The sequence below is a fragment of the Erpetoichthys calabaricus genome, chromosome 2 (assembly GCF_900747795.2).
Source record: "Erpetoichthys calabaricus chromosome 2, fErpCal1.3, whole genome shotgun sequence".
NCBI classification, from domain to species: Eukaryota; Metazoa; Chordata; class Cladistia; order Polypteriformes; family Polypteridae; genus Erpetoichthys; species Erpetoichthys calabaricus.
In genome coordinates, this window is record NC_041395.2 from 298,764,102 (window position 1) to 298,784,709 (window position 20,608).

Below are 20,608 nucleotides of genomic sequence, written 5' to 3' on the forward strand. Positions count from 1 at the left end.
GTTTGTTAGTTTTTTCCGCATACCCCTTGGGGTCAGAGCGCAGGGTCAGCCATTATACAGCGCCCCCTGGAGCAATTACAGGTTAAGGGCCTTGCTCAAGGGCCCAGCAGAGTAGGATCTCTTTTGGCACTGACGGGGATTCGAACCGGCAACCTTCGGGATACCAGCGCAGATCCTTAGCCTCAGAGCCACCACTCCGCGCCACCGTGCCCCCACATGATTAATACATGCTTTAATGCATTTCATCATGAAAATGATATCAAGTATTTATCTTAGCATTCTAAATGTTCAGGGAGCAGGAAAATCATGAAATTAATGTATTCTGTGTGGTGATTGCTGCCTGTGCCTCCTCTTAATGCATGAGGAACTCAGTTTAAGAAGCACATAGTGATTAACATGGCTCGGGGAACACTTAACACAAAGCATTTAATGTGCTACATAACTTATGACGGGGTTTGAGAAAATATAGTAAATTAAATATTCATTTTAAGATGAAGTTTAGTTTACGATGTTCTACTTTAATGACAAATTTACGACATAAACAGCGAGAATAAAGTAGAAATGTCAAGAATAAAGTCGACATGTTGTCATCTTAAAATGAATATTTAATTTACTATATTTTCTCATAATCATCAAGATTAAAGTGGAAATGTCGAGAATAAATTCAACATGTCATCACAGTAAAACAAGTACAACTTGGCTTGCAGTATTATCTAGTAGTATAGAAACAGTATTCACACATTTGAGCATAATGGTCCACATCCGACCTTTTAAAACCAAAAAATCTTGAGACAACAGACACGGTTCCTTTTTTCGACAAACGTTCTTCTGTGTCATCATGTTCAACTTTATCGTCTGCTACAGCTTCAGTTTCAGAATGTTCTCTTTCCATTTTCACCGTTCAGTACCTCCATTAACGCATGTACTCCGTTGCATGCCTGTTTAGCAGTGCAGCAGTGAAAAAGGTCCCCCTTTAAACAGTTTCCCGCTGCGCCACATTCCGAACGTTTTTTATTCTATTTAAAAAGGGTGTTGTGGTATCAGAAAAATCCATATCATAACAAAAATAAAAAACGTTTTTGGTATAAACCGGTATACCGTCTAGCACTAATGCAATACACTGTTTAAATAGGCAATATGCCAATACAATTAACTGCCACAATTACACAGAGACCCATTTAAACGCAAGTTCCAAAGATCAAAGCGGTGACCGATCTTTTGACCTTATACATAAACTGACTTGTACATTAACTGAAGTGAGAGATTGCGATCTATGATGTTAAGGTGGGGTGGAAGGTCATAGGGGGCTGCTATGTGTTGAGAGAGTCTGACAGCCTGTGGGGAAAAAAAGCTCTTACATAACCTTACAGACCTGGCTCTGATGCTGTAGTTTCTTTTTCCAGATGGCAAAAAATGAAGAATCCATGAGAGAGGTGAGAAGGTCCTGCAGAGTGCAGCAGGCCCTGTAGACACAGTGTTTGCAGAATGTGTCTTCCAGAGAAGGGAGAGGCACACTATTCTCTGCAATCTCTTGAGGATGGACGTACTGCGATTGCCACACCAGTCTGTAATGCACCTCACCAAAACATTCTCGATGCTGCCTCTGTAAAACGTGGAGAGAATGGAAGGTGGAAGACTCTGGTGGGATCTTTTCTGGGGATTTTAAGTTAATGAAGTGGTATTGTTATTCCATGTGAGGTCCTCAATTACTGTAGATAGATAGATAGATAGATAGATAGATAGTGTCATGCACGAGCGCATGGGGAGCAGTTTAAGGACTCAGACCACATCGCAACAACTCACGCCGAGGGACAGCGGCGGCGCACTAACCTTTTTCTTCTTGTCTCATCAGCCAGAACGAGGATTCGCCGCCGTAATAAAGCCCGGACTAAACAAAAAGACGCCATACTTCCAGGTTCCCTTCTACCCTCCAGTTCTGAGACAATGACGTCTATCTCCCATCACGCATCTCAGTTTTCCCAGCATTCCTGTTTAATTTCCTGTCTTCCTGTATAAATGTTCCCCCATTTACCTCATACTTTGTCCGATGTGACCATTTGCTTTGTACTGTGGAGACATTACTCTATTTCTATTACAGTAAACCGGGGCGGAAACCCCAAAAGTTTATACTGTGTTATTTTGCTTTCTTCACAATAGATATTTTATTAATTCCAAGGGGAATTTCAGTTTGTGCACACTGAGGAATTTGGCACTGTTTACAATCTCCACAGCGAAGCCATTGATGTAGACTTGGATTCTGTGTGGAATTTACATGTTCTCCCTTCATATATTCCAACTTTTCCCACAACATTCCCAAAGAAATGGCTGTTATCTGGTGGTTTCAAATGACCCGGGTGTGAGTGTGGGTGTGTGTACTATTGGCTCCAATGATGGACTCTCCAGGGCTGCTTCCTACCTTACACCCAATGCTGCAGGGATTAAACAGATTTGAGAATTTTACACTTTTAAGTATTTAGCTAGCATAGCCATTCACCTGTCCATTTTCTGAAGCTATTCATTCTAATTCAGGTTTAGGGTTATGGTGTAAAAACCACAATACATCTATACAATTCAAATCAATGTATTATTTGTATTTTTTATGCACACTCTCCTAACCAAGTACAAGTTCAAAAGTGCATACACCTATGTAACAGTAAATTATTAAACTACACAACAGTTGTTTACATATAGACACAAATTCTGTTAAAGACAGAATGAAACAGAGGTAATCTTAATCTCACAGGGCAATCATGAACTGCACTGTTGGTTTAATGACTGACTGATGAGCAAAATTTCTGCTGCTCACTTTCTTTTTTTGTATAGTGTTATTCCCTGAGTGCAGGTGCAGAGTGTTGTGACAAGTCCAGTTAGATATAAATGTGACAAGTAGATTCAAATGTAAACTTTATACCTTACTAATTGCATAATCAATACACATAAAGACATAATTGTTCAAAGTAATTCAAAACTGATTAACATAAATGGAGCCTGCCAATATCTGTCCATTAATTCATTATTGAGCTATGGACTATGGCCAGTTGACGACCAAGGAGAGAAAGACAAAAACTCCAGTCAGCAGTGAGTTATGACAGACAATGGTGAGTTTTTACAGAAAAGGCAGAGTTCTGGAGAGCAAGGCCAACTTGCCGCCCACCACTTCTTAGGCATTCTATAATCTGTGCTATTTTTTTTTTGTTGTTGTTGATTTTAATTAGAAACAGATAACATTATATACAGTCAAGACAAATGTAACAAATCAAACCAAAATTTAACCCCCATTCAAGAGAAAGAGAGAGGAGCCAGCAACCACATCTACTCTATAAAGGAGCAAGAAAAGAAGGGTATCCTTTTCCCCAAAATGGAAGCTTATTCTAAAATGTTATTGATTAGATCCTGCTATGTTTTTAAAAAGTTTTGAACAGATCCTATAAGTGAGAATATGATTTTTCCAATTTCAAGTTGTATAGAACATCAGTTACCCACTGAATTAGAGTGATGGAGTGGGATTATTCCAGCTGTGCAAGATAATTCTATGTGCTAGTAGTGTAGTAAAGAAAATTACAGTTTGTTTGTCCTTCTCCACTTTAAGGCCATCTGGGATTACACCAAAAACTGCTGTTAATGGATTATGAGGAATTGTGACACCAAGGCTGTCTGACATGGCTTGCAAAGATTTTTGTCCAAAATGTTGTTCATTTGGAGTATGTCCAGATCATGTGGGCCCAGTGAGGCTGGCACTTGATTGCAATGTTCACATGTTGAATCTTGCCCTGAAAACATTTTAAACGAGACAATTTTAAACAAGATAGATGTGTTCGATAAAAGATTTTAAATTGAGTGACTGAAGGTTTTGCACAGCTATATTGTATTCTGTGCATAGCTGCCTTGCACTTCTTTTCTGAAATATTGAGTGACAAATTCTTTCCCTAATGTATTCTGAGGTCTTTGAAAAAAAGTGACTTTAAAATATTTTTATAAATTGTAGTGATGCTATCTGAGTCTTTAAGACTGATCAGAAATTCTTCTAGTTTAGAATAAGGTGGAAGGTGAGGAAAATTGGGCAGGTTCTGTTTAGAAAAGTTTCTAGCTTGAAAGTAGAGGAGGAGTTGTGTTGATGAGATGTTGTATGTGAAGCGTAATTGTTCGCTGGATGCAAAGACATTATCTGTGTACAAGTCTCAAAGTGTTTTAATCCTGGACATTTTCCGCACATTGAATGGTGTATATGTTTGAGAGGGTGGAAAAAGGTGGTTGTTATGTAGAGGTGCAACACATTAAAGCTTTTCTGTCTTAAAGTTCTTCCTACATTGGTTCCATATTCCGAGAGAATGAAGGATATCTGGATTTTTAGTGTAATGATGGTAGTTTGTATTAACTAGGGCACAGAGCAAGGGATATACTGTAAAGAAGTACTGCAAGATTTTATTTCTATTTCATACCAGGCTATTGGGTATTCATCAATTTGTGTCGATGTCCAGGGGCCTCATGCATAATGCTGGGCATAGAATTCACACTAGAACATGGCATACGGAGAAAAGCAGAAATGTGCGTACGCACAAAAAAATCTATTTGCATAAATCTGTGTGTACGCCAACTTTCACGTTCTTCCGTTACATAAATCCCAGTCAGCGTGAAAAGTAATGCACGCGCCTGCCGCCACTTCCCAACTCCTCCCAGAATTATGCCTCTTTGAATAAGTGGAGGCAAGGAAAAACGTACTATTTGTTGGTTTAAACAGTGGTATAAACAACAAAAGGAAGTTGATCAAATGACATAGAGTGTCGGAGAAACTCGAAAGCTGAAGTTCACAAAGTCACACAGTGCTGAAATAAAAAAGAACTTGTCAGATATCAATGTTGCCGTGAAAAGGCGAGTCGTAGCCCACCGTCTGAGTGTCATATGAAAGCTTATTAGGGTACAGAGAAAAAAAAATAGGCACACAGTTGGAAAAAAGCACAAAATGTCAACTTTAATCTTGAAATTTCCACTTTAATCACATAGTTTACTTTGTCATTAAAGTAGAACATCATAAACTTCATCTTTAAATTGTTTAATTTAATAGTTTCTCAAATACCATCGTAACTAATGTAGCACGTTAAATGCTTTGTTTTGTATTTGATCTTCTATGTGTTCTATGTGTGTTGTGTGAATGACTATGTGCTTCTTAAACGGGCTTTCTCTTCCTCCGACATGACACAGAATCCATTACATTCATGATATTACAGCTCTCTGAATAATTAAAATACTGAGATGTATACTTGATATCATTTTCATGATGATAGGAGTTAAAGCATGTTATTAAACATGGGAACACGGTGGCCCAGTGATTGTTCATGTCTCACTTAAGATGCTTGCTGCGCTGTGTGCAACCTTCGATGAAATAATTTGTTGCAGCAGTACGGTCTGTTTCAAATGTACTAACCCTCAATTCCTGTCCTTCCTTTTCTTTCTCCAAATACCCAATCGCCACACAATCAGCTCTGTAATAGATGTAAAGCCATCTGTAAGCTTAAAGTGCCAATTCTTCAAAACTTTTAAGGAAAATTGAAATATCTTCGTAGTACATCTTTAATTATTCTATCCGTTTATCCTTCCAGTGTCGCGGCAGCCCCAGCAAGAATACAGTGCGAGACAGGAAGGATACACAGAACTGCACTGCTACACTGTGTCCTCACATGTTTAATTATTAACAATATAGATTATTTCCATCCATCCATTTTCCAACCCGCTGAATCCGAACACAGGGTCACGGGGGTCTGCTGGAGCCAATCCCAGCCAAGACAGGGCACAAGGCAGGGAACCAATCCCTGGCAGGGTGCCAACCCACCGCAGGACACACACAAACACACCCACACACCAAGCACACACTAGGGCCAATTTAGAATCGGCAATCCACCTAACCTGCATGTCTTTGGACTGTGGGAGGAAACCGGAGCGCCCGGAGGAAACCCACGCAGACACGGGGAGAACATGCAAACTCCACGCAGGGAGGACCCGGGGAGTGAACCCGGGTCCCCAGATCTCCCAACTGCGAGGCAGCAGCGCTACCCACTGCGCCACCGTGCCACCCCATATAGATTATTTAAATGAAGTTAACATTTTATCTGTATAATATAATAAACATATTTTGCTGCATTTCATCTTAAAAAAGATATCGTCATCATATGTAAATATGTGCTTTATAAAGTGGCTCAGGTTGTGCAATATTATAACTGTATTACAAGTTTACAGTGAGGTAATTGTACTTATAAGTACAAACAGTTATACAAGGAGCACTTGATGGACTGATTGAGTGTGTTTATAGTTCTTGGGATGAAACTGTTTCTGAACCGCAAGGTCCGTACAGTAAAGGCTTTGAAGCGTTTGCCATTTGAGGGCAGTCCAATAGACTGCATGGCTGTGGGCAGTGTGTGCTTGATGCTGTATACCGATAATTCTCTTTCTGATCAGCTGCTGTAGATCTGTGATTCCCCACTCAGATATAGTGATATAAATACTCCAAGTGGTGCAGTGAGAGTAATATGGAAAAAGATGATCCTCTATGGCAACCCCTAACGGGAGCAGCTGAAAGAAAAAGAAAAAGGTGCAGTTAGAGTAACAACGCTAAAGCAGCTATGGTATTTGGAATAGTTTGGCCATTCCGTGGACCACTATGTTGTTACAGGTTAATTACAATCAGATGCCTTAAACTAATAAACAATATGTGGTTAAATTCAGTGTATTTATAAAGCCACGTCAGGAATGTGGATCTAAAAAAGAAAGAGAAACCACACTGGAACACTGCTTTGATGCTGAGTGCCACTAGTTTGCAAAACTGAGTGGAGAACTTGCATACGGCAGGGTTTTAGCTAGCGTGAAAGTGTGCGTGGCTTGACGGCAAGTTTAGGTTTTATACATCGCAATTTGAACATGGAAACGGGAGTATGCAACGTTTTTGTACGTACGCACCATTTATACCCCAGGCCCCAGGTCTTTATAGCTTGTATAATTGCCACCCAGTAATAAAACTGAAAGGTCCCATTCTGCTTTAGGTCGTTCTAGAATTGCCCTTTGGATGCGTGGATGTTTCGAATTCCAAATAAATGATGTTATGATTGAGTCTAATTTCTTAAAGAATTATTTCTTAATGTATATGGGGATGCTTTGAAATAGAATGAGCAGCTTGGGAAGGATGGTCATCTTAACAATGTTGATTCTCCCTGCTAACATAAGGTGGAGGGTAGACCATTTAGTCACATCTTGTTTAATTTTTTCCATGCAGATAGGAAGATTTTTTGAAAAAGTGCTTTATATTTACTTGTAATATTTAACCTTAGATATTTAAACTAATCTGCTAAGATAAATTGGAAGGTGTCCAGTCCAATATTATGTGCTAGAGAATTCACTGGAAAGAGTATGCTTTTATTCAAGTTGATTTTAAGTCCAGATATATTTTGAAAATCTGCTAATATTGTTGGGACTGCTGGCACAGAATTTTATGGGTGCAATATATATAGTACCATATCATCAGCATATAGTGACAATTTCTACTCAAGACCTTCTCTGAAAATCCGCTTTATCTCAGATCCGTTTTAAAAGTATATAGCCAAATGTTCAATGGCAATTGCAAAGAGCAAAGGTAATAAGGGGCATCCTTGTCACGTACCACATTCTAGTTTTAAGTTATCTGAAATAATGTTGTTAATATGAACTGAGGCTTATGGACTAGTATAAAGTAGTTTGATTCATGCACATATGTTTGGGCCCAAGTTTGTGCAATGTGGTGAATAGATAGTCCCATTCAACCATATCAAATGTTTTTTCTGCATCTAAAGATAATAAGATTTTTGGGGTATTTGATGCAATGGGTGAATACATTATATTAAACAAACATCAAAGGTTAGAAATTATGTGTCTGCCTTAAATAAATTCTGTTTGGTCTTGTGATATTATAAAAAAGGAAGCACTTTCTCAATCCTTTTGACTAGAACTTTGGAGAGTATCTTAACATTGTTATTCAGAACAGAGTATGTTCTGTATGATGCACATTGTAGTAGGTCCTTGTTTTTCTTAGGAAAGATGGTAATTAATGTTTGGTGAAAAGTTTGAGATAGATTTTTTTTGTCTTTAGTTTCTATAAACATTGCCAATAATAGTGGAGCTAGCTTATTTGAGAATTGTTTTATAAAATTCCACTGGATAGCCATCAGGACTGGCTGCTTTCCCACTTTGAATTGAGTTTATAGCATCTAGTAATTCTGAAAGTGTCAGAGGTTTATCCAGTTCTGCAGCACTGAGAGAATCTAGCTGTGGTATGTCTAATGGAGCATGAAACTCATTAGATGGTGTCTTATTTTCTTTAAACTGAGTAGAATATAAGGACTTAAGTACTCTCTAAATGTGTCAGTTAAATTTTTATGATCAATAATTTTTTCTCCATCTGTGTTGTTAATTGCTGTTATTGCATTATGGAGTTTTTGCTTGTGGCTTTGTTGGGCTAAGATCTTATTGGCCTTTTCTCCATGTTCATAATAATGATGTTGTGATTTAAAGATAAGCTGTTCCGTTTCTTTAGTAGTCAAGAGGTTAAATTGTGTCTTTTTCTATAGAGTGCCTCATTTGGTGGTCTGGCATATTCTAGATCTATTCTGGTAATTTTGCTGATTAACTAGGATGCCTTATTGGTTTTCAGTTTATTGTTGTGAAAAAGATATGAAATAATCTGTCTTCTTAAAATTGCCTTTAGAGTTTCCCAGAATATACCTGCTGAGACCTCTGACGATGCATTTCTCTCAGGAAAATAATCAATTTGCTTGGATATGAATTATGTAGAGTTGTCATTGGCTAATGACTAGGGGTTAAGATGCCAGCTATGAGATAAGTGTGTAGGATGCAGTAATTTAAGCTCCATGATCAGATTGTCATGGTCAGGGATAACGATAGGGTCATACTTACAAGATTTGATAGTGGGCAAAAAATTATTGTCTGAGGAAATAATAAGTTCTTGAGTAACAATGATGTACAGGTGAGAAGGAGTATGCTCTCACTGTAGGTTAGGATTTAAGAAAAACCATGGGTCAGATAAGTTATGACCCGTTACACACTTTGTAATTATCTTTTCAGTATTAGATGTTATTGTCATTATATTTGAGGATCTATCCAGGTCTGGATTTAAAATACAATTAAAGTCTCTGGCCATTATAATTTTGTGTGTTCAAATTAAGGATAGATGCAAATACATTTTGGAAGAAAACTTTATCATCCGCATTAGGTGCCTAGATATTAATCAAGTTAATTTTATTATTAGATAAATTGCTCGTCACCATGACATATTGACCTTCAGAATTAGATATTGCATCTGACATTTCAAATGGGATAGTTCTGTGTATTAAGATTCCCACACTCCTGGTTTTCTTAGTATAGATCGAGTGAAAAATTTGCAACTGAAACTGGTCCTTGCTTAATTAGTAAGTCGCCTGTAAAAATACTATCTTGTCATTTAGATTTGTTAAGTGAGAGAGTACTTTCTTTCTCTTTAATTCATGATTGAGACCCTTGACATTCCAGCTCACAAAGTTCACTATTTGGTCATTGAACTATTTCTTCTGAACTTTTGTTGACACTTTGCAGTCTTAGATTAAGGTAGTATATTGTACATATGATAACTTTGACATAGATTTCATATTATTGCCAAGTGATACAGCTGTGAAGCATATTGTTTTGTTGTCACTAAAGGTTATTGGGATATAAGGGATAAAACAGAAATAGCATTGCTCTCTTTCTCTCCACCCCCTAGCCTCCCCGTCACCCCCCATTATGCCTCTGCAAGTGAGGCTAGCCACACTTTGTGAAGTCCTGTGGCCTCATGTATAACACCATGTATAGAATTCACACAAAAACATGGCGTACAGGCAAAAGTGGAAATGTGCCTATGCACAAAAAAATTAAAATGCATAAAAGTCAACTTCTACACAATTCTGCTCCATAAATCCCGGTCAGCGTGCAATGTAATACACGTGCACGTGCCTGCTCCCCCACCCTGACTCTTTCAATAATTTTGCATATTTTAATATGTAACTCGATATAAATATCACCTTACGTTCAGTGTTTGTTTAGAAGACAATGGCAAAAGCACGTGACAAAAAGACCAATTTCAGCAAACGTAAAATGGAGGCAAGGAAAAACAGACTATTTGTTGGCTTAAGTAGTGGTATAAGTAACAAAAGCTTGGCAGATACATTTCAGAGAGTTCAGAAAGTTACACAGTGCTCACATTAAAAAAATAAGTGGTCTGATATCACAGTCGATGTGAGTAAATGCAAGTTGCAGCCCGCCATTAATTTATTATGTTTTAGACTGTATTACAAAAGCTGACCCTCGTGCGATGGTCAGGCAACGATTGTGCTGCTGTCCCAAACATGTCTTTGCCTCAGAAACCACTGGGTGACCATGTGGCTGTGCAGATGAACGCTGTTCTGAGTCATAAAATGCAATAGTGGATGCAGTTATAGATGTGGTCAATGAACTAAGGAATATAAGAGCTGTACTGTGTGATAGTGACCATAGATTAAATGAATTGGTTAGAAATAAATGCTGCATCTGATTACTTTTTTTTACATTCTGCTAATTATATTCAAACGAAGTTGTAACGTTGTCCGATTTGGCTGATCATTTGGTGGGTCAGGGTCAGGTTCATCATACAGCATCTCATCAGGTACAGGTAAGCCACGATTGTGTGCCACATTATATATGCAGTTGCTTGCACAATGCAACACACATTCTGTGCTCTATAGAGCAGCACATTAATAGAGGCGTCTTTATAGTGTTACATTGTTGACAAGTGCCACAACGGATCGATTCTCTGCTCTTTTTCATTAAAAGGACTGCTTGCTTTTTGCTGCACTAGTTGTAAAAGGCACCTGCGACTATGCTGTTTGTATAGGCTCTCCTGCTATAGATGATGTAATACCAGCTCATTCTTTTGGTGATTCATCCCTGTCTGTCTCGTCTGGTGTCTGGCGCCGTTGCAATAGCAATCTGTGTGCATTTGACCACTCTGATTACATTTGGAAAACCGGACATTTCTGCAAATTGCTCTTTGATGTTTCCCAGTTCAACCGCAGTGTAAGGAAATCTTACATATCTGAATGACAAGTCGATAATACCATCCTATACAGCTGGCATGGCACAACTCAGTGATGACTGAGAAATACCAAATCAGTCAGCAAGTTCATGTTGAAAACATCCTGTGGCTGAAAACCAGAGAGTGGACAGAAACTGAAAAGGAGCAGGTACAGCATAATTCGTTAAAGCCTGCCTTTGTAAAGCCGGTAAGAGCTAAGCACATAGCTCATAGAGGATACCTCTTGAAAATCGAAATCGACTTAGAAACCAGTCATCATCGTCTCTAAATACACGCTGTCTTCTAATTCTTTCATTTGCAATGTCTTCTAACAACGCTAAAGCAGCCATGGTAGTTGGAAGAGTTTGGCCATTATATTGTTACAGAATGATTACAATCAAGTGAATTAAATTTGTAAACAATATGCAATTAATTTTGTTGTATTTGATAAAACTCGGATTGTAGATGTGAATCTAAAAAAGAAAAGCAGACCACAGAAACAGTAGCTCTGCTTTGATGTTAGGTGCCACCAGTTTACAAATCAAACAGAAACTTCCGTATGCACAGTGTGTAGGCTGCCGTGAAAATGTGTGTGACTTTACGCCACATTTAACTTTTATATATTTCGAAGTGTTAGTGGAAACAGGGCATAACGTTTATATATGAGGCTCCTGGTCCTCTGACATGCCAAGAGAAGGAGTACGTCTAGAGCAAAATAAACCCCCCCAGGAGCAGTGTTAAGAAGGTTAAAACTGACATATCTTGTGATACAGTCCAAATACAATAGACTAATGATACAATTTTAAACAGTCCAAATATAACACCAAATGTATGATGTTAAAGAAAAAAAAACTGTAAAAAATGCTGTAAAAGGCCTGTTACTTAAATAAAGTTTAACAAATAGACAATAGCTTGTTACTTTGTGGTAGCCAAAGTGTGCAAATAATTAATGAAAGAAATTTCAATATAATAACTAAAGCTTAAACAATAACGGTTTACTTTTTAGCAATTAATTGGCCAAGAAGTAGCCATAAGTGGCCCAAATGTGCATATGCTTAGTGAAAGAAATATCAATATGATAATTGCAGTTTAATTTTAAAAAAGGAGGAAAGAGGTGGCCAAAAAAGACAAAAATAAAATGTAATATATAGTTATGGCAAATATCGCTTCACAAACAGTCCAAAATGCAAGCTTCAAGTAGAATCTTCTTTGCCTTGCCAGAACATGGTGTGACTCCTGATCGTGTGTTTCAAAGGAAAGTCAGGATCAGTCTTCTTAGCTCGGAGAACTAAAAATGTAAGACTGATTTTTAATAACCACTTCAGTTTGGCAGGTACAAGTGGCTGTATTTGATTTCAGCTCTACGTAAGCTCTGTTTAATGCTGTAGAATGTGGTACGGTTGTCAACTGTGACAGGAGAGTAATCTTGGAAAATATGAATGTGAATATTTTCAAAAATAATCCCGTCTTTCTGTCTGAGACGGGACATGAGATTTTGTTTGACCTGTAGTTTCTCGAAACGAACAATTAGGCTTTTTGGTTTTGAGGTATTCAATCCACGCATACGGTAGGCTGCAGAGATCTTGATGTCCGATTTAAAGTCCTCTCCACTTATTTTAGAGAATAGTTCAGCTATGAATTTCACTGGGTTTGGACTTTCCCATTGTCAGGAAGACCTTCGATTCTGATGTTGTTCCTCTTATGTCTATCTTCCAGTGTTGCTAGTTTGTCCAAGAGAACTTTGCATTCTGATTTTGCAGCCATTGCTTTTTTATCTGTGGCGGAAGCCAATTGTTCAACTATTTCAATATGGATCATGAACATTTGCTTAACATCTTCAAGCTGAGCAGCAAATACTTTAATTTTACTCTAACTTATTTGTATTTTCCTGTGTTTTTTCATCAGTTTTTCGTAGCATTTCTGTAAAGGTTATAGTAAACTTAGTTCTTAAATGTTGCTACAGGGGACTCATGTATAAACGTTGCATACGCACAAAAATGTTGTGTACGTCCGTTTCCAGGCTCACATTGCCATGTATAAAAACCAAACTTGGCGTAAAGCCACGCATATTCTCATGCCAGCTCAAACCATTGTGTACGCAAGTTTTCAGCTCAGTTTTGCAAACTGGTGGCGCACAGCGTCAAAGCAGTGCTGTTGATCCTCTGTTTTCCCATAATTTTTTCGATTCACATCCCTGATGTGGCTTTATCAAATACACTGAAAATAACCGCATATCGTTTATAAATTTAAGGCATCTGATTGTAATCATCCTGTAACAATATAATGGTCCATGGAATGGCCAAACTATTCCAAATACCACAGCTGCTTTAGCGTTGTTACTTTCAGTGCACCACTTGCTGCCTCACTTCTCCCATTTGGCAAACGCTTCAGAGCCTTTCCTGCATGAACCTTGCGGTTCAGAAACAGTTTCAATCAATCCATTCCATCAAGTGTTCCTGGTAGAACTATTTGTACTTATAAATACAATTACCTTATTGTAAACTTGCACTACAGTTGTAATATTGCACAACCTGAGCCACTTTATGAACCATTTGTACACGTATATTTTACTCATGTGTTCATAATGTGTATTTTTCATTGTTTTATCATATTATTATTATTATTATTTTATCATTTTATAGGGAAATAAATTTATGGAGGATTTGCATATTGAATCTCATTGTACCATACAATAACAATAAAGGAATTTAATTCAATTCAATAGAAGAGAGCGCATATTTAAAGATGATGACACTGGCTTCTAAGTCGATATAGATTTCTAGGAGCCATCTTCTGGAGCTCTTGATATCATTTTTAAGATGAAATGTATTAAAGTGTGTATATTACATTATACAGATAAACTATTAACTTCATTTAAATAATGTATACAGTAATCCCTCACTTATCGCAGGAGATAGGTTCCAAGGCCGACCGCGATAACTGAATTTCCGCGAAGTAGGGACACCATATTTATTTAATTATTTAACGTGTATTTGGACGTTTTTAAACCCTCCCTGTATTGTTTACAACCCACCCTTTACTCTGTTAATAACAGGGACAACTGCTAAACAATATGAAATCGGTAGATAAGTTTACACTTACTGTATAGCGAAGTACACGTAGCTATATATGACGTGATGATGGTGATGAATATGCTGCGCAGTAAAAATGATGACGATGAAGGTGATAATCCCCTGAATGCAGTAGCAAGAGCACGTTAATGCTGAATGAGTGAGATGAGACTTCCTGGTTAATGCAGCACTCCGTTGCTGAGCCAATCAGCAGCACACAGGAACTTAACTGCGTGCTCTGATTGGGTAGCTTCTCAGCCATCCGCCAATAGCATTTCTTGTATGAAATCAACTGGGCAAACCAACTGAGGAAGCAAATACCAGAAGTAAAAAGACCCATTGTCCGCAGAAACCCGCGAAGCAGCAAAAAATCTGCGTTATATATTTAGATATGTTTACATATAAAATTCGCAAAATCATGAATCCGCGAAAAGTGAACCGCGAAGTAGCGAGGGATTACTGTATTGTTAGTAATTAAATGTGTGGGCACAGTGGCACAGTGTTAGCGCCCCGTTCAGGGATTGGTCCTGTCTCGTGCTGTATGCTTGCTGGGACTGGCGCAAACCTGGATGGACAAATGGATGGAATAATTAAACACGTACTATGAAGATATTTCAATGTACCTTGAAAGTTTTGAAGAATTTGCATTCTAAGCTTACAGATGGCTTGACATTTATTACCAAACTTATTGTGTGGTGATTGGTTACTTGGAAAGAGAAAAGTAAGGATAGGAATTGGGGAATAGTACATTTGAAAGAGACAGTACTGTTACAAAGAATTATTTCATCGAGGGTCACCCACATCCCAGCAAGCATCTTGTGGGAACCAGGAACAATCTCTGGATGGTGAGCCAGCTCATCGTTACCACTGTGCCACCATTCCCCTTTGTTTAACACTAGAATCCCTGAAGCCTACAAAAACTCTTAATCCTGGCCCACCTTAAATCCCTTCGCACCTCCCCATCAGCGTCTTTTGTTTTGTAAATGCATCGATCAGCACAAGCAGCCTGCTGTCCCATCCCTCTCTTTGACGGAGGTCAACTTGGGGAAAAAGTTCTATCAGCCAAGGCTCCTGGTCTGCATGTGATGTTACTGGAGTTGTATAGGGTAAATAATACAGTATATCGTTATTTGGAATACATGCATTTCATGTGTGTTCCGTGTCTAGGAATATCTGGGTAAGTGTAGGATGAAAGGAAATGCGAGAAATGTAAGAAATGTTGAGAGCACATACCTAAAGCAGAAACTTTTTCCATGTTCTACTAATAATGACATGAAGTGTATAATGTGTGAAGACTTTAGTTCAAATATCAAATAAACACGTGTGCTTTTATTCAAGAATATAACCAAAGGAAAAAAAAAAAGCATTCGATTTACATGTGGCTGTCAATTAGTTAAAAACTCAAGCTAAAATGTCAGTGGACAGGGAGTTTACATGTATTATTGAATGGTGCAGAGGTAAGAACCACTGCCTTATAACCCAATGGTCCCAGGTTCAAGACCGGGCGCTTTGCGTTTTGAGTAGTGAGCTGCTATTATTATTATTTCTACAATATAATAAAAACATACATTTTATTTAAGTCTGTAACACCCAGTGTAAATTTTGGCTACTTGTAAAAGTTAGCACTTGTTTTTTATTATTCAGTTTTATTCTCTCAGTGACGTTCATGTGGTACAACGAACTTGCCTCTCCCTCTCTGAATTGATGACATTTATCTCCATTCTTTTCACAAGAGCAGCGCTGTGGCTGATGATTGCTCAGAAATATTTGTTGTACCGGCATTCAAAGATATGATGTCCCGTGACCACTATCAGACTGGACAAAAGCAGGACCATAGCTACAGACAGCTTCTTCACAGCACTTCGCCAGCTAATAGACTGCTGCACCTCAACGAAAGTCTGCTTGGCACCAGAAGTAAAGTGGGACTTCCACCTGCAACTAAAATCACTTTAGTACGTGACCAATTTGCCATGCTAGTGTTTAGATCTGGCAGCACTGTGCTGACGGTGTATGCGCCCAAAAAGAAGCCTTTTATTTCAGTCTGTAAAGGGCGGTGTAAAGTCTGGCCGTTTTGTATCAATTCTTTATTCTTAGAATAATTCCAAGCAATCTAAAAGTTGGAAAAGTGGTTTCTTACGTATCCCACAAGGGAAAGAGACACAATCAAGAGATAGAGTTATGTCTTAACTTACAAATTAACTAAAGAATGCAAAGTAACACTGCCTCTCTGCGCCTTTCTACTTAGTTCTTGAATCCCGTCTATGAGGCTTTCCCACTTACCCAATTCTCCAATACTACGTGTCATACATGTGTGTCCTGAGGACAGCTTAAAGGCTCTGGTGGTGGTAACTCAACGCCGATCCACAAGGTGGTGGTGTATGATAACGCCTGTTCTCTTAATTCATCTACAGACTGGATAAATGACAGCCTGACCACTTCTGACATCACTTCTGGTGTCCATCCCCCTGGACCTGCCTATTCCTGCCTGATCTGTAGTTAATAGGAAGTGCTGTCATCTTTATTAGTCTGGTCTGACTTGTGTTCTAAGGGACATTGTTTTGCAATTATAATATACGTGTTATGGTGTCACCCACAACTGTTATTCTTTTGTCTTTGTCATCATTTACATGTGATAAAAATACCTTCTTTAACTCCCATCTTTCTCACTCTCTTTCAACCTCAGCATCTCTTACACTTGCCAGTTAGACATTGCCTAATTCATCTGCTGACCCTAAACCTAATATAAAGTACCCAAGGGTCACTTTTAGCCAAACTTCATTAATCAAGTTTGAATTCATGAGCTAGAACTCATTCCAGCAGGCCCTGGTGTCCTCATTTCCTCTTACATGGCCAGGTATCTTAGGCTGCTATCATTGAATAAGCAACATGATTATCGTCATTCCAGGTCGGAACTCTGTACAGTCACCAAACAGGCTGGAGGTTCATGAGCTTTGGGACCCACTCCCTACCTTTAAAAAGGGAACATAATCCAGATTCACATTGCCTTGAACCATGTGCTGCTTCCTACTACCCGGGTGGTGTTCCAGCCTTCCGCCCACCTAGCATGACCTAATTTTCCATCAAAGAAGAAATTCAGGTGCCCTGGTGTCTTCTGAGTCACCTGTTCTTAGCATTATTCAATGTTCTTCCCCAGACTGATTCTTCATACCTGTGACCATTCCAATTGCTCTTTCAAAATACCTAGGTGGAGCATAGCATGCACTAGCAGCTCCTGGATTCCCACAGTGTCATGGGAAGGACCTCTCTTTCACTTTCTTGGGAGACTTCTGTGAGGAGTACTACTTTCCTGTGACATCCTGATTAAGGCTAAATTAAATGAACCCAACAGAATATCAATGGCATGGCTGAATAAGGGACAACATATTTCTTGAACCATCTGATCCTTTACAGAATTTATCCATTTGCTGATACTGTTTATTCTTTTACAATGTCAGAGGGAGCATTTCACAGCTGTGTCATGCAAAAGAAAGGAGGCAATCCTACCACATTCATGCACAAACACTTTCTCACACCTTTACTTGCACAATTTGTAAGTATGCTGAAATGCACCACTTTTCATAAAAGGCAACCTCTTGGCAGGCTGGTTACCCCAAACAATGTAATGAGACAACTTCAAAGAGCAGCTTGGCAAAGCGTTCACTGAAAAAGATCTATAAAAAATTGTTGCTTTGTTTACACCCTTTATGGACACCTCAATACTGATAACATGCTATGCCTTAGTAGCAGTTTTATGCCTTCTATTTCTCTCGTGTGCCCATTACCTACAGAGATTTGAAATTTGTCAGTGATCCATGACAACATCTAAATAACATGCTGAAAAGTAAAAAACATTGTCAGACCCAACTAGGGTACTGAGACCTGCTGTTTTCATTCTCATGGGCTGTGAAAAACTGAACACAGCCTTACCAGCTTTTTTAAACTGGCAAGTAGGTATATACCTGGTTTATAACTATGAAAAGAGTAAAGACTTTGGCACAGCAATACAATTTCCGCTGGCCTTATGAAAAATGTCATCTGTTCAGAAGTTTATAAATGGCGGAGCTCACAACAAATCATTTATCTCAGTTTCATTCTGACAGCTAGACAACTAAGCTGACGGCAGGGTTAGTGGTACTCAACTGCTGACAGAGGCAGTGCTAGAATAAAGCTGTGATTAATATACAGAGGAGAGAGGAGAATTAGGTTATACTTCATTGTGCTCTCACAAGCTTCCTGCTCTGCTCTTCATCTCTCTGTTTTTCTCCAGGCTGTCGCACCCAAAACTTATAGTCTTACTTGCTCTTATTGGTGTTTCTTGCCTCAAGCCGAAAACTGACCAAATGTGAGCAGAAAAAAAATAAACAAGTCCTTAGAAACTAAAATGGAATTTTTCAATTTATATAAAGAAAGTCAAAGCTGCCTTATAAATCCGTACAATTTCAGTCTACTGCCAGACTTCATAAGAGAACAAAGCAGAATTAACTAACGGAGAAAACTGCCTTTCTGGTACTTCAGAAGAAAAACTGCACAGTCATAGTTTTAAAGCAGAGGGCCTGCTGACTTCTAAGAAATGCCTGGATGATAAACAGTACTGGGATCATTTCCAGTGTCTGCCATGATTGATGATCAGAGGAGATGGATGGATTTAGTGACCCTTTACACCTATACACGTTTTGACATTTTTATCTGGAAGCAATGGACAAAACAATGAAATGTGCAAACAGGTTGTTTGGGGTATGAATGAATAAAGACATTTCCTGTGCTATCCATCACAAGATATATCTATATTTTCAAAGTACTTATTCCATTTCAAGGTCACAGAAACTTTTAGCCATTTTGCGTAAGGAAAAATGAGTCCAGACATACATATACAGTTTCATAAGCATTAAGATAGGTTAGTATAATGACAGTTTTAAATTAAAATCAAATAATTCAGATGTGATTAAAGAGCACATTGTAGACTTTAAGGTGTATTTGCGTATATTAAGGTCACACCATGTGGAAATTACAACACTTTTTCTACATGGTCACTTCACCATTTCATTGGACCATTATGTTTTGGTCTATTAAAACAGACTTCTGTAGTACTTTGTCGCATATCCCTTGCTTGCAATGCTTGCTTGAAGTCTGCGATTCATAGACATCACCAGGTGCTGAGGATCTTTCTCTGGTTATTCTCTGCCAAGCCTCTAATGCAGCCATCTTCAGCTCCTGCTTCATTCTGAGGCTTGTCCCCGTACGTTTTTTCTTCAGCAAATGAAAGGCATGCTGAATTGTATTTAAATTGGGTGACTAGGTTGGCCATTCAAGAATTTTCCATTTTTCTATCTTTGAAAAACACATATGTTGCCTTTGCAATATGTTTTGGATTATTATTATGTTGAAGGATGAAGTGCAGTCCAATGATTTTGGAGGCATTTACTGCAACTTGAGCAGATAAGGTGTTTACGTACAGCTCTGAATTCACTGTGCAACTGACATCATCAATGAAGATAAGCATGTCAGTGCCTGTTGGCAGCCATACATGCCCAAGCCATAACACCCCCACCACCATGTTTAACAGATGAGAAGGTATGCTTTGAATCTTGGGCAGTTGCTTTTCATCTCAACACTTTGCTCTCGATATCACTCTGGTACAGATCTTTGTCTTGTCTATCCACAAGACCTTTTTCCAGAAGTCTGCAGCCTATTTTAAGAATTTTTTGCAAACTGTAATCTGGCCATCCTGTTTTTGTAGCTAACTAGTGGCTTGCATCTTGCAGTGTGGCATCTGTATTTCTGTTTGTGAAGTATCCTGCGGATAGGCTGAAATCAAACAAATCACCAGGACCAGATAATATTTACCCTTGAGTTCTTAAGGATGCTTGTCAGTACAGATATAAACCCATGGCACATATTTTTAGGAAGTCACTGCACACTGGAGACATTCCGAAGGACTGGAGAATGGCAAATATCATCCCCCGTTATATAAAAAGGGTTACAGGGCAAATCCAAGAAAGTATAGGCCAGTACGCTTAACATGCATCACAGGAAAATTAATGGAAGGAATTATTAAGGATAAGATTGAGCAGCACATGGTAAGTACAGGAGTTTTTCTCAACAGTCAGCATGGGTTAAGAAATGGGGAGGTTGTGTATTACTAACATGTTTGAATTCTATGAGGAAGCAACAAAAGGATACGATCGAAGTGGAGCAGATGATATAAATTATCTTGACTTTCAGAAAGCATTTGATAAGGTGCCGCATGAGAGGTTGGGCATTAAATTAAAAGAAGTGGGAGTTCAGGGTGATGTTTGTAGATGGGTGCAGAATTGGCTCAGGAACATGAAGCAGAGGGTGATGGTGCGAGGAACCTCATCAGAATTGGCCGATGTTAAGAGTGGTGTTCCACAGGGGTCAGTACTAGAGCTGCTGCTATTTTTAATATATATAAATG